Source organism: Pongo pygmaeus, chromosome 2 (genome assembly GCF_028885625.2).
Source record: "Pongo pygmaeus isolate AG05252 chromosome 2, NHGRI_mPonPyg2-v2.0_pri, whole genome shotgun sequence".
Lineage (NCBI taxonomy): Eukaryota > Metazoa > Chordata > Mammalia > Primates > Hominidae > Pongo > Pongo pygmaeus.
The window spans coordinates 209,057,416-209,068,929 of record NC_085930.1 but is presented as its reverse complement, the minus strand read 5'-3'; the positions used below and the strand labels follow the sequence as shown (position 1 = coordinate 209,068,929).

General features: G+C 46.8%; 1 pseudogene; it reads right to left on the bottom strand.

The window, feature by feature from the left end:
- Positions 1 to 9,589: 9,589 nt before the first annotated feature.
- Positions 9,590 to 11,514, bottom strand: LOC129032781 (tubulin beta chain-like; annotated as a pseudogene).

The following is an 11,514-nucleotide window of genomic DNA, read 5'->3' as shown; positions in this document are numbered from 1 at the left end:
GCTTTTGCACAAGCACTAGGCCACCCACTGGAGTGCAGGGGAAGGAGCCAGTGTGAGCTGCTGGTGCAGGTGAGGGAGCTGGCCGTGAGCCGCTGGTGCAGGGATGCATGGTGGGAGTCTGGCTGCCTTTGTAGGGAAGGAAGCCTCCAGAATGCGTGAGTCCCACAGGGTCTGGCAGAAGGAATGGCAGCTCTGTGCAGACCCTCTAGAATACAGGTCACTGTGTGCAGGTTGCACAAGGGGTACAAGAGGCCTGGGCAACTTTTCAGGAACCTTCAGATCACATGGGCCCTGCCGCGTTTTGGTTTCCATGTCCAGATGCTGCAGGCCAAGGCTGCAAGGTGGCTGAGGGACCACCCCTAGGTCTGTGGTTGGGGTTTGAACATGATCAAGGCCCAGCCAGAGAGCTCCTGCCCTCTGCCGTCTCCATCCTCTAACTAGATGCCTGCAGAATGTTCACTTCCGGGAGGTATATTGAAAAGTGCTTCCCAGTTTATCACAGTGCACATATTGAAAGGTGCACTAGGAGCTGGGAGGCAATAGACTGAAACCTGACACAGGAGACGCTCATAGCAATGAGGAGAAGCTGAAAGAGTGAGAAGGAACTAACTGTAGTTTTACATCAATGATCTGCATCTTTGTTTCGATGGTTTGTGGCAACCAAGATAAATATTCTACCCTCCTAGTTCAGACATAGCCTGAGACTTTTTTTTAAGATGAAGTCTTGCTCTGTCACTCAGGCTGGAGTGCAGTGGCGTGGTCTGGGCTCATTGCAATCTCTGCCTCCTGGGTTCAAGTGATTCTCCTGCCTCACCTTCCAGAATAGCTGGGGCTATAGGCACCGGCCACCACACCCGGCAAATTTGCGTGTTATTAGTAGAGATGGGGTTTCACCACATTAGTCAGACTGGTCTTGAACTCCCGACCTCAGGTGATCTGCCCACCTCTGCCTCCCAAAATGCTGAGATTACAGATGTGAGCCACTGTGCCCGGCCACCTGAGATATTCTAAAGAAGTGTGTATCCCTTCTGGGCAGGGGATTTAAGAACTAGCTCATGGCTAATTGTGTTTTCTTTGCTCTGTTTCTGGAACTGTGGGAGCATCTTCTGGGATAAGGGTCTATCTGTTTGAGTCTCTGCATGACTACGACCACTAGAGACCCCTTGTTGACCCGTGATGGATGTGAAATAAATTGAGAAGTCAAGGCCAGGCACAGTGGCTCACGCCTGTACTCTCAGACGTTGGGAGGCTGAGGTGGGGAGTTTGAGACCAGCCTGACCAACATGGAGAAACTCCCATCTCTACTAAAAATATAAACAATTAGCCAGGCATGTTAGCACATGCCTGTAATCCTAGCTACTTGGGAGGCTGAGGCAGGAGAATCGCTTGAACCTGAGAGGCAGAGGTTGTGGTGAGCCGAGATCACGCCATTGCACTCCAACCTGAGCAACAAGGGTGAAACTTAGTCCAAAAAAAAAGAAAAAGAAAACCAAACACTGCATGTTCTCAACTCATAAGTGGGAGTTGAACAATGAGAACACATGGACACAGGGAGGGGAACATCACACACCGGGGCCTGTCATGGGGTGTGGGAGGCTGGGGGAGGAATAGCATTAGGAGAAATACCTAATGTAGATGACGGGTTGATGGGTGCAGCAAACCACCATGGCATGCGTATACCTATGTAACAAACCTGCATGGTCTGCCCATGTATCCCAGAACTTAAAGTACAACAAAGAAAACTTTACATAAATGCATAAAGTCTAGAACAGCTAATATATTATAATGAAATGTCAACTATAATCCCAGCTCAAAGAGAACACCATGAAATTATGAAGGTCTTTCCACAAATCTCTAAATTTATGTCCTTATAAGATTACATTTCTATTTCTTCTGGAATAATTTCCTTATTTTAGCTATGATTTAGTGATAGTAAGATGGTAATTATGAGGAGAAAATTCTCCTAACATTCCATTGAGAAAATTCTGCCTCATTTCACCAACACGCCTGAGTCTTAAGCAGTCACTTCTAATGTAGCTGAACAATAGATCCTCACCCAGCTGAGTCTATGAATTGAATCCATGTATGTGAGATAAGGCCCCCAAGGAGTGGTAATAAGCTGGGAATGCCATCAGCTCATCTTCCTTCAGGCCTATAATTTGTCATTGTCACTTGTAGAAGCAGGACAGCCCTAGCATTGGGGTTGGTAGAAACAGTATCAAAGGGAAAACTGAACTTCCCTAATTTTTGGAAAACAGTAGATTGGAAACAGATGGGCTCCACCGTTTTCCATGTGTGAGGTCATTGTCCCAGGTAGCCTTGCTCAGGACATTTCTTGTCAGCAAAACAGAAGTCAAACAATATTTCTACCTTCCAGGAGAATAGAACATAATGTCAGATTTTCTCATGGATTCCCACAAGCTCAAGAAAGTTTCATGGCCTTATTTAACTGCTTAAGTATTTCAACTAAAAAAAATTTGTCTTTCAAATACACAGGAATCTGCTTGGAAAAATTTTAACCAGAAAAATTTGGAATTCTAAAGTAAAAAATGCATAAGGCCATAAAAATTTTTTACATCTTTTAATTTAGATGTCAACTGGGGGGGAAAAAAAAGACATTCTCTGAAGTTTGCTTTCATACCATTAAAGACTTATTTTTTATTACCAGCAATACAGAGCTACTTATTCAGGTTGAATCTTGAAGGTAAACTTTAAGTTTTGGTTAATTTTTAAGCATTTCTCAGTCACCTACCATGATTTCGTCTCAGAAACCAAAATCTCAATTTCATTTAGACCTTTGAAATATTAAAACAGAAGGTTAAATGCTTCAAAATAATATTCATGTAGAGACTTACAAATGTGGACCAGGAATCTCCATGTATTACGAAGTTTATGAGAATATAACATGTTGATACAACACATTAATTCTGAAATAAAAACTTACCACAAATAAATCAAGAAAATTTTGTAGGTTACACATTTTATGTCTAAAAATACAGGTATTAAACACTCAAGGATGGATAAAAGAAGAAATCACAAGGGAAAATAGAAAATATCTAGAGAAATTAAAAATATGAAATACCAAAAGTTAAGAGATACATCAAAAACAGTACCATAAGGGAAAAACTTATAGCTATAAATGATTATAAAAAATAAGATGCTGAATCAACAACTTTACTCCTAAGGAACTAAAAACAGAGGGAAAAAGACAACTAAAAGCTAGCAAAATTTTTTAAAATGATAAAGATAGCAGTGGAAATAAGTGAAATAGAGAACAGAAAAACTATCAAAAATCAAGAAAACCAGTTTTGATCTTTTTCAGAGAACAAACTTAAAAAGGGAATACTCAAATTACTAAACTCAAAAATAAAATGGGTACATTACTAACAAATTTTTGGAGTAAAAAAGGATATAGGAGAGTACCATAAGGAACTATACACTAAAAAATTGAATAACCTAAATAAAATGAACAAATTCCTAGAAACAAAAAACCTACTAAAGACTGAATCAGAAAAGTTGAATAAACCTATCAGCAAGGAGATTCAGTGAGAAGATGGCATCAGTAATCAAAAACCCAGCAACAAAGAAAAGCCTGCACCAGATGGCTTCACTGTTGAATTCTACCCAACATTTAAAGCAGAATTAACATCAGTTTTTCTCAAACTTTTTCAAAACGTTGAAGAGGAGGTAACATTTTCTAACTTATTTTATGAGGCCAGTATTACCCTGACACCAAGCCAGACAAAGGCACCATAAGAAAACTACAAATAAACATCCCTTACAAATGCTGATGCAAAAATCTTCAACAAAATACCAGCAACTCAAACTTAGCAGTATACTAAAAGGATTATACACTATGAATGAGTATAATTGACTCCTGAAATAAAATTATGTTCCAACACATGAAAATCAGTGTAATATCACATTAACATAAAGAAGAAAAAACCCTCATGTGATCATCTTAATCAAAGAAAAAGCATTTGTCAAAATTTAACCCACATTCATGATAAAATGTACTTAATAAACTATAAAGAAAGAAAACACCTTAACAGAATGTTATACAAAAAACAAAACAAAAAAACACAGCTAACATGTGAAAGACTGAAAGCTTTTACCATAAGAGCAAAAACAAGGATGCCTGCTTTTACTACTTCTATTTAATATAGTACTGAAGGTTCTAGTTAAAACAATAAGGTGAATAAAAGATATTCCAATTTTTTAAAAAGCAAAATTATCTGTTTGTAGATGACATAACCTTATGTATTAAAAATCTTTTAGTTTCTGTGAAATAAACTGTCAGATGCAATAAATAAAATTCAGCAAAGCTGCAGGATACAAAATCAATACACAAAAATCAGTTGTATTTCTACAATAACAATAAACTATCTGAAGAAGAAATCAAGACAACAGTATCATGTATCATAGCATCAAAAGAATAAAATACTTGGAAACCCACTTAACCAAGGAAATGAGAAACCTGTACAGCAAAAACTATAAACATGGCAGAAAAGTATTAAAGATGACAAATAAATGAAAAGACATCATGTGTTTATGGACTGGAAGACAAAACCTTGTCAAGATGCCATTGTTATCTATAGTCATCTACAGATTCAATAAAATCACTATAAAAATTCACTATAAAAATTCCAATATTTGCAAAAAATAGAAAAACCTATTGTAAAATTCAGATGAAATCTCAAAAAATCCCAAGTAGCCAAATCAATCTTAAAAACTAACAAAGTTAGAGGACTAACACCTCCTGGTTTCAAACTTACTGCAATGCTTCAGTACCCAAAATAATGTTGTACCATTGGTACAACATGGTAAAAAAAAAAACCATCAACAGTATTTTTTTAAATGGTGTTTAAAATGGATATTTACATATATCCATATGTGTATGTATATATATATATATCCCAAATTAGCTTTTTGTCTGTCATGTATGTTGCAGATCTATTTCCCCAGTCTGTTGACTTTTGACTTTGAGGCATTTTTCTCTCATACAAAGTTTTAATTTTTATGGAGTCAAATATATCAGTCTTCTATTCCGTTACTTCTTCATGGGTATGGTGTTTCATTTTAGGATTATAAAGTTGTAGATATGGATAAATTAGATGGTTGGACAACACTGAATATACTGGATGCCACATAACTGTACATTTAAACACGGTTAAAATGGTAAGTTTTATGTTATATATATTTTACCACCAAAAAAGGGCCAGGTTTAGATGTTTATATGTTAGGGGTTTGGAGTACCTCTAACATTTATTCCCCTCCAGGGGAATAATTTATAAACACCCACACAAGAAAACTAGATACTGACTTCACAAATCTCCTTACAAGTCCCACAGCAGAGGCTGTCTGGGAAAGCTGAGGTGGAAAAAGTCACATAAACTTGAGTTCAATGTGAGACCTCCCATCCCTACTCTGGAATCAGATGGAGGAAGGCATGCATGCAGGCTGAGCTGGAGAGATGAGCTGGGGTCGGCAGAACAGTCCTCCTATGAGCCTAGACCTTAAGCGCTCCCACATGCTCTCAGGCATGTATCAAACCAAGAAAGCAGCTAGGAGGGTAACACAGCTACCTGTATACAGGGAGCTATGAAATATCTGAGCTATGCAAGTGATGCACAAGGAGACAGAAGCGGTCTGACCTTTACACAGTGACCTGGCTCAAATAATTTCAGGCTGTCATTAACCAGGCGAGCTCCTCTTTTTCTTTGAGGTAGGTAAACTTGAGGGGGTAAAGTGGGAGTTGGGGAAAATGGAAAAGAAAGCCTGGTAGTATTTCTTCTAACTCTGTTATAAATAAAAAGTAAAACATAGATGCCATTTCTCAGAGGCCCAAATGTTAGGTGAAAAAATGTTTGTCATCTCAGTCATGTGATATGGACTTTAGCAGAGCAGGACACACATTGTCATTTATCCTTTCCCTCTGCATGTTGTGTGCTTTTTCAGTTTATAATGTACCTGGATCCACTTGTCTCATCACACTAGCTGCAGACAAGGCCACTGAATGTCACACCAGGTGGCCAGCATGTCTGTGAAGGGCAGAAACAGGGGCAGCCAAACAGCTGGCAGAGGCTAGCTAGGAAGTACCTGATGCCCACTCCATAGAGGACTCCACACTTAAAAGACAAGATCAGCAAGTGTCAGGCTGCCTCACTAATTATCCCCCCAAATAAAAAAATAAAAGTAACCCCTCCAGGGAATGTGTATGTACACACAAAAGTACATGCACACAGCTACATGCAAACAGGAAAGGCTGGGAAGGAACCAAATCCACCTCTGAACACCAGTTACTTGTGGGGAAGGGGCAGGTGAAGCCACCTGTCAGCATTACGCACCTTTTCAACTGATGAGCTTGCATCAGTTTTGGCAATTTCTCATAAAAAGGCAATTTTTACTCCTTAGGTGATCACCCAGGTCCTGCAAAACTGAGCCACCAACAACCACCTGTACCACTTCCCATGAGGCCAAATAATGGCTTCCCTCAAAGCTCAGCCCTCCCACCCACCTCCCAGTCCTCTCCCATGCAGGGGGCTACCGGCCTCCTGGGGTACAGGGGTCCAGGCCAAACCCCACCCACAGATGGTTGGTGAAACCAGCATGTATCCAAGGGCCTTTTCCCCACCTGGGCCATGTGCCCACTGCATAGATATGCCTGTGCTTGCTCCCCTAGGACAGAGACTCCCTTTTCTTCTGTTGGAATGAGGGATGGGGAGATTTGATGGTGTCCTGTACAGGTTGGATATTAATCTGATGTGTTGCTCTTAGAAAAGCTTGCCTGAGTTCGGCGCTTTCTTAGCATGTGGTGTTTGCTACCACTTCAAGCTGCAGAAGTCCCAGAAGGTAAGTGCTACTGCAACCCCCATTTACTGGTGAGCAGAGATCAGGTGATCTGCAGCCAGCCAAGCAGCTGCTAAGTAGCCAACAGGCTGGATCTGCATCTCACTTGCAGAGGCCCTGCCTGGCTGTTAGGGTTGCCCTGAGACTCCCTCCTCCTCCTCCTCCTCCTCTTCCCTACACAGCTCTCCTGGCTTTTATCCACAGCTGTCCTCCAGGTGGGGAACACCTATGGATGCACCAGGGTGCAACTACTCAGACTCCAGCATGCAGAAGGGCTCCAACTCCATGCTGTTTCCATATCGAAGCCCAAGCTCATCTAGAGCTTCAGCAAATCCAAGCCTCCCTGAATTCCCTGCAAGACCAAACTGAGCCCTTCAACCCCCACTACACTGGTTAGCTGCCAGTCCCAGCCCCTGCTCCCTCCTGGGCCCCTGTCTGTACAGTTCTGAAGTCCTACAAGAATGTTGAGATCCTAAGCCGACTCTCACCCAAAGAGATAAACAACCAGCGGCCTCCGGGGGTAGAGAACATACCCAGACAGGTTCTGCTGCCTGTAGGCTTGATGTCCTTCCCCTACAACACACCATGCTTTCCAGGCTGGAAGAGGGGCTCCAGAAACTCGGGAAACCTGGGCCTGTAGCTGGCATGTGGAAAAGAGGCCTGGAAAAGCACCACTCCTGTCCCTGAAGCCCCCACATGGAACCAGGTAATTGGAAAATACATGGGTACCAAGACTGACCACCTCCTCAGACCCAGGTGGGAACTGCAGCAGTGACTTGCCCCCTCTGCCACTGGCTATACCACTATAGGAGGGAGGAACATCTAGCCCCACGTGTGAGTGGAGACACTAGGTGTGGGCAGGTTCCAGTGGTTGCTGCAGCTGAACATTCCCAACCAGGTCCATGCAAGGCCATCTCAGATGGATGCGCACCTGGGTTGGGACAAGGACACCCCTCAGTGAGTGAGAGCCACTGAGGGGGACTGTCACAGAGGCCCCTTTTCCTGCTCCTATAACAGGTCAGGGGAGTATGGGGGACTTTCCCACCTCCCAGCTGCTTCCAGGAGCCACTTCTTTTGAGAGGAGGAACTCTCCTACCTGCCCGTTCCCATTTGGCTGCAATACACCATTGCCAACATTCAGAGAACAAAAAGGGGCCTCACCTGTTTTTCCAGGCACGTCAAAGGCAGGTGGGCACGCCCAGGTGACCTAGGGTAGAACCTGTACATCTGCCCACCCCCAGGCTATGCTGCCTTCATCTTATCTGTGTGGTGGGGGTGGGGGTGGGGGTGGGGGTGGGAGTTACCAAGGGGCCATCACACAGGCCATGGACAAGTTCTTCAAGAGCCAAGTAGAAGAGCACTGTCCATACAGGCTGCCTGGCACCCAGCTCACACACACACCTCTTATTTGACAGCTTCCCCAAAGCAGGCTTTGCAGTCCAGGCTCCCCGAGAAGCCTGGGGAGGAGACTCTGCCAGGCTGAAGGGCGTATCCCCAAAGGTTCCACCCTCACCAGGCTCATCCTGGCAATCTTGGATTATCTTTGCCCTGAAGTTTTGGAGTGGGGCACAGGGAGACAGCAGACACCGCACATCACCCACCTTTCCAGAGAGCATCAGCCCTCCAGACACCCACCTTCCCGGAGAGCATCAGCCCTCCAGACACCCACCTTCCCAGAGAGCATCAGCCCTCCAGACACCCACCTTTCCAGAGAGCATCAGCCCTCCAGACACCCACCTTCCCAGAGAGCATCATCCTTCCAGACTGGGGCAGGCCAGACCTCCACTCAGGCGTTTTTCTCACTGGTTGCCAGTTGGAGGAAGCAGCACTTGTGAGCACCTGCCTGTCTCCCCAGGTCCTGTTCAGAAACCCCATCTGTGCCTTTGGAGAGACTGCCCTGAGCACACAGGCCCAGCAACCATCATCTACGACCCCCAGGACCTAATCCCCTTCTACATGGGGTTCAGTGCATGTCACAGGCCCAGCAACCGCATCTACGGCCCCCAGAACCTAATTCCCTTCTACATAGGGTTCAGTGCATGTGAGTCTACACTGGGCTTGATTCCTACCCGGTAGTTCCTTGTCAGATATCCCATGCCCACCTCATTAAGAGAATGAGGCCACACGGACACACCCAGGCCGTCATGGTGATGGAGTGGCTGGGGTCCTACTTGCCCAGCCTTCATTGCTGGTTCAGAGCCAGCTGTCTGACCACATTCCTACCGAGACGGGACTTTGGGGATATTGTCCACCAGGGTCGCTGACCCCTTTTAAACTTCCAGAAACAGAGGGCCAGCTGGTCCCCTAGAAGTTTGGCACATAGGGTAAGCCAAGGCTTGCCTTCAGGAACAGGTTCTCCACCACGTCGCTGCTCAAGGCCCAGGGCATCCCCAAGTTCGTGTGAAGCCTGCCTGCCATGTCCACAGCCCATGCCGACCCCTCCTGAAGCCACTGGAACGCTTGTTCCTGGGCGTGTGATAAACCCAGACAGCTTCAGCCTTGCAGGACAACTATGCGCATCTGGCAGCAGTGGCCAGAGGGCCCATGGAAAGAAGTTGGAGGTGAAACCAGATGCTGTGAGAATACTTTGTTAGGCAAAACCATATACTATAAAAGTGCTTTAAAATGCAGCAGGAGGAGACATGAAGACACAAACGAACAAGTGCATAGTGACACATGGCTGTCGGAATACAGTGAAGGATCCACACTGCTTCCCCCCTTTACCTAGGAAAGGAAAGTTCTAGGCCACCTCCTCCTCAGCATACTCCTCCTCCTCCTCCTCAGCCGTGGCATCCTGATATTGCTGATATTCAGACACCAGGTCGTTCATGTTGCTCTCGGCCTCAGTGAATTCCATCTCATCCATGCCCTTGCCCGTGTACCAGTGGAGGAAGGCCTTGCACCTGAGCATTGCTGTAAACTGCTCTGAGACACGCCTGAAGAGTTCCTGGGTGGCTGTGTTGTTCCCAATGAAGGTGGCCGACATTTTCAGCCCCCGGGGTGGGATGTCACAGACGGCTGTTTTTACGTTGTTGGGGAGCCAGTCAGCAAAGTAGCTGCTGTTCTTATCTTGAATGTTGAACATCTGTTCATCCACCTCCCTCATGGGCTGCGACCCCTGAAAACGGGGCCGCCGTCAGGTAGCGGCCGTGATGGGGGTCGCAGGCCGCCATCATGTTCTTACCATCAAACATCTGCCGGGTGAGCTCAGCCACGGTCAAGGCCCGGTACTGCTGGCTGCCCCGGCTGGTCAGTGGGGCGAAGCCGGGCATGAAGAAATGCAGCCGGGGAAACGGAACCATGTTCACGGCCAGCTTCCGCAGGTCGGCATTCAGCTGTCCTGGGAAGCGCAGGCACGTGGTGACCCCACTCATGGTCGCAGACACCAGGTGGTTCAGGTCACCATAGGTGGGTGTGGGCAGCTTTAGGGTCCTGGAACATATGTCATACAGCGCTTCGTTATCTATGCAGAAGGTCTCATCCACGTTTTCTATGAGCTGGTGGACAGAGGGTGGCGTTGTAGGGCTCCACCACGGTGTCCGACACCTTGGGCGAGGGCAGGATGCTGAATGTGTTTATGATCCTGTCTGGGTACTCCTCCCGGATCTTACTGAGCAGAAGGGTACCCATCCCAGACCCAGTCCCCCCACCCAGGGAGTGGGTCAGCTGGAAACCCTGCAGGCAGTCACAGCTCTCAGCCTCCTTTCTGACAACGTCCATCACTGACTCCATCAGCTCCGCGCCTTCTGTGTAGTGTCCCTTGGCCCAGTTGTTTCCGGCCCCACTCTGACCTGTAAGACAGTACAGCCAGTCACTCGATGGCCAGGTTTACGGTCATCAGTGGTCACCACCATAATGCAAAAAGGGCCAAGTGTCACGTGTGAGGTGAAAGCACCATTCGCCCTGCAGGTAGAGCAGAAGAAACCCCCTCCCCCGGAGTTACAGGACAGCAGCTTCCCTGGTTGATTAAGTCAGAAGTCAAACCTGAGACGGGCTAACAGACCTCGCTGCAGGTGGAACAAATGAAACCCCCTCCCCCAGAGTTACAGGACAGCAGCTTCCCTGGTTAGGAATTAAGTCAGGAGTCAAACCTGAGATGGGCCAACAGACCTCGCTGCAGGTGGCTCCTGCCCATTTTCAGGGAAGGCGGTAGCCACGGCCCCAGTTCAGCCCCCAGCAGGGACATCAGTAGCTCCTCACCTTGAGGAGACACCCGGGCCTTCCTCCCGAAGCCGGTTTAAGAGAGGCGGATTGAGCGACTCGACTCGGAGGATAGGAGGGTGTTCAGGGGCCCTGGCTCCACAGTTCCCACAGGATGACCTTGGGGGCACTCCTAGATTTGGGGCTGCCCTGGCTAAGGAGCCCACCCCAGTCCTCGCCCGCAGCTCACCGAAGATGAAGTTGTCTGGCCTGAAGACCTGCCCGAAGGGCCCCGAGCGCAGAGAGTCCACGGTGCGGGGCTCCAGATCCACGAGCACAGCGCGGGGCACGTACCTGCCACCTGCGTGGGGCGGGAGCGCATCAGGAGGGGAGGGCCGCGTTCCCAGGGGGGCGGTGGGGAAGGAGGGGTCTCACCGCTGGCCTCGTTGTAGTACAAGTTGATGCGCTCCAGCTGCAGGTGGCTGTCCCCGTGGCAGGTGCCAGCGGAGTCGATGACATGTTCAT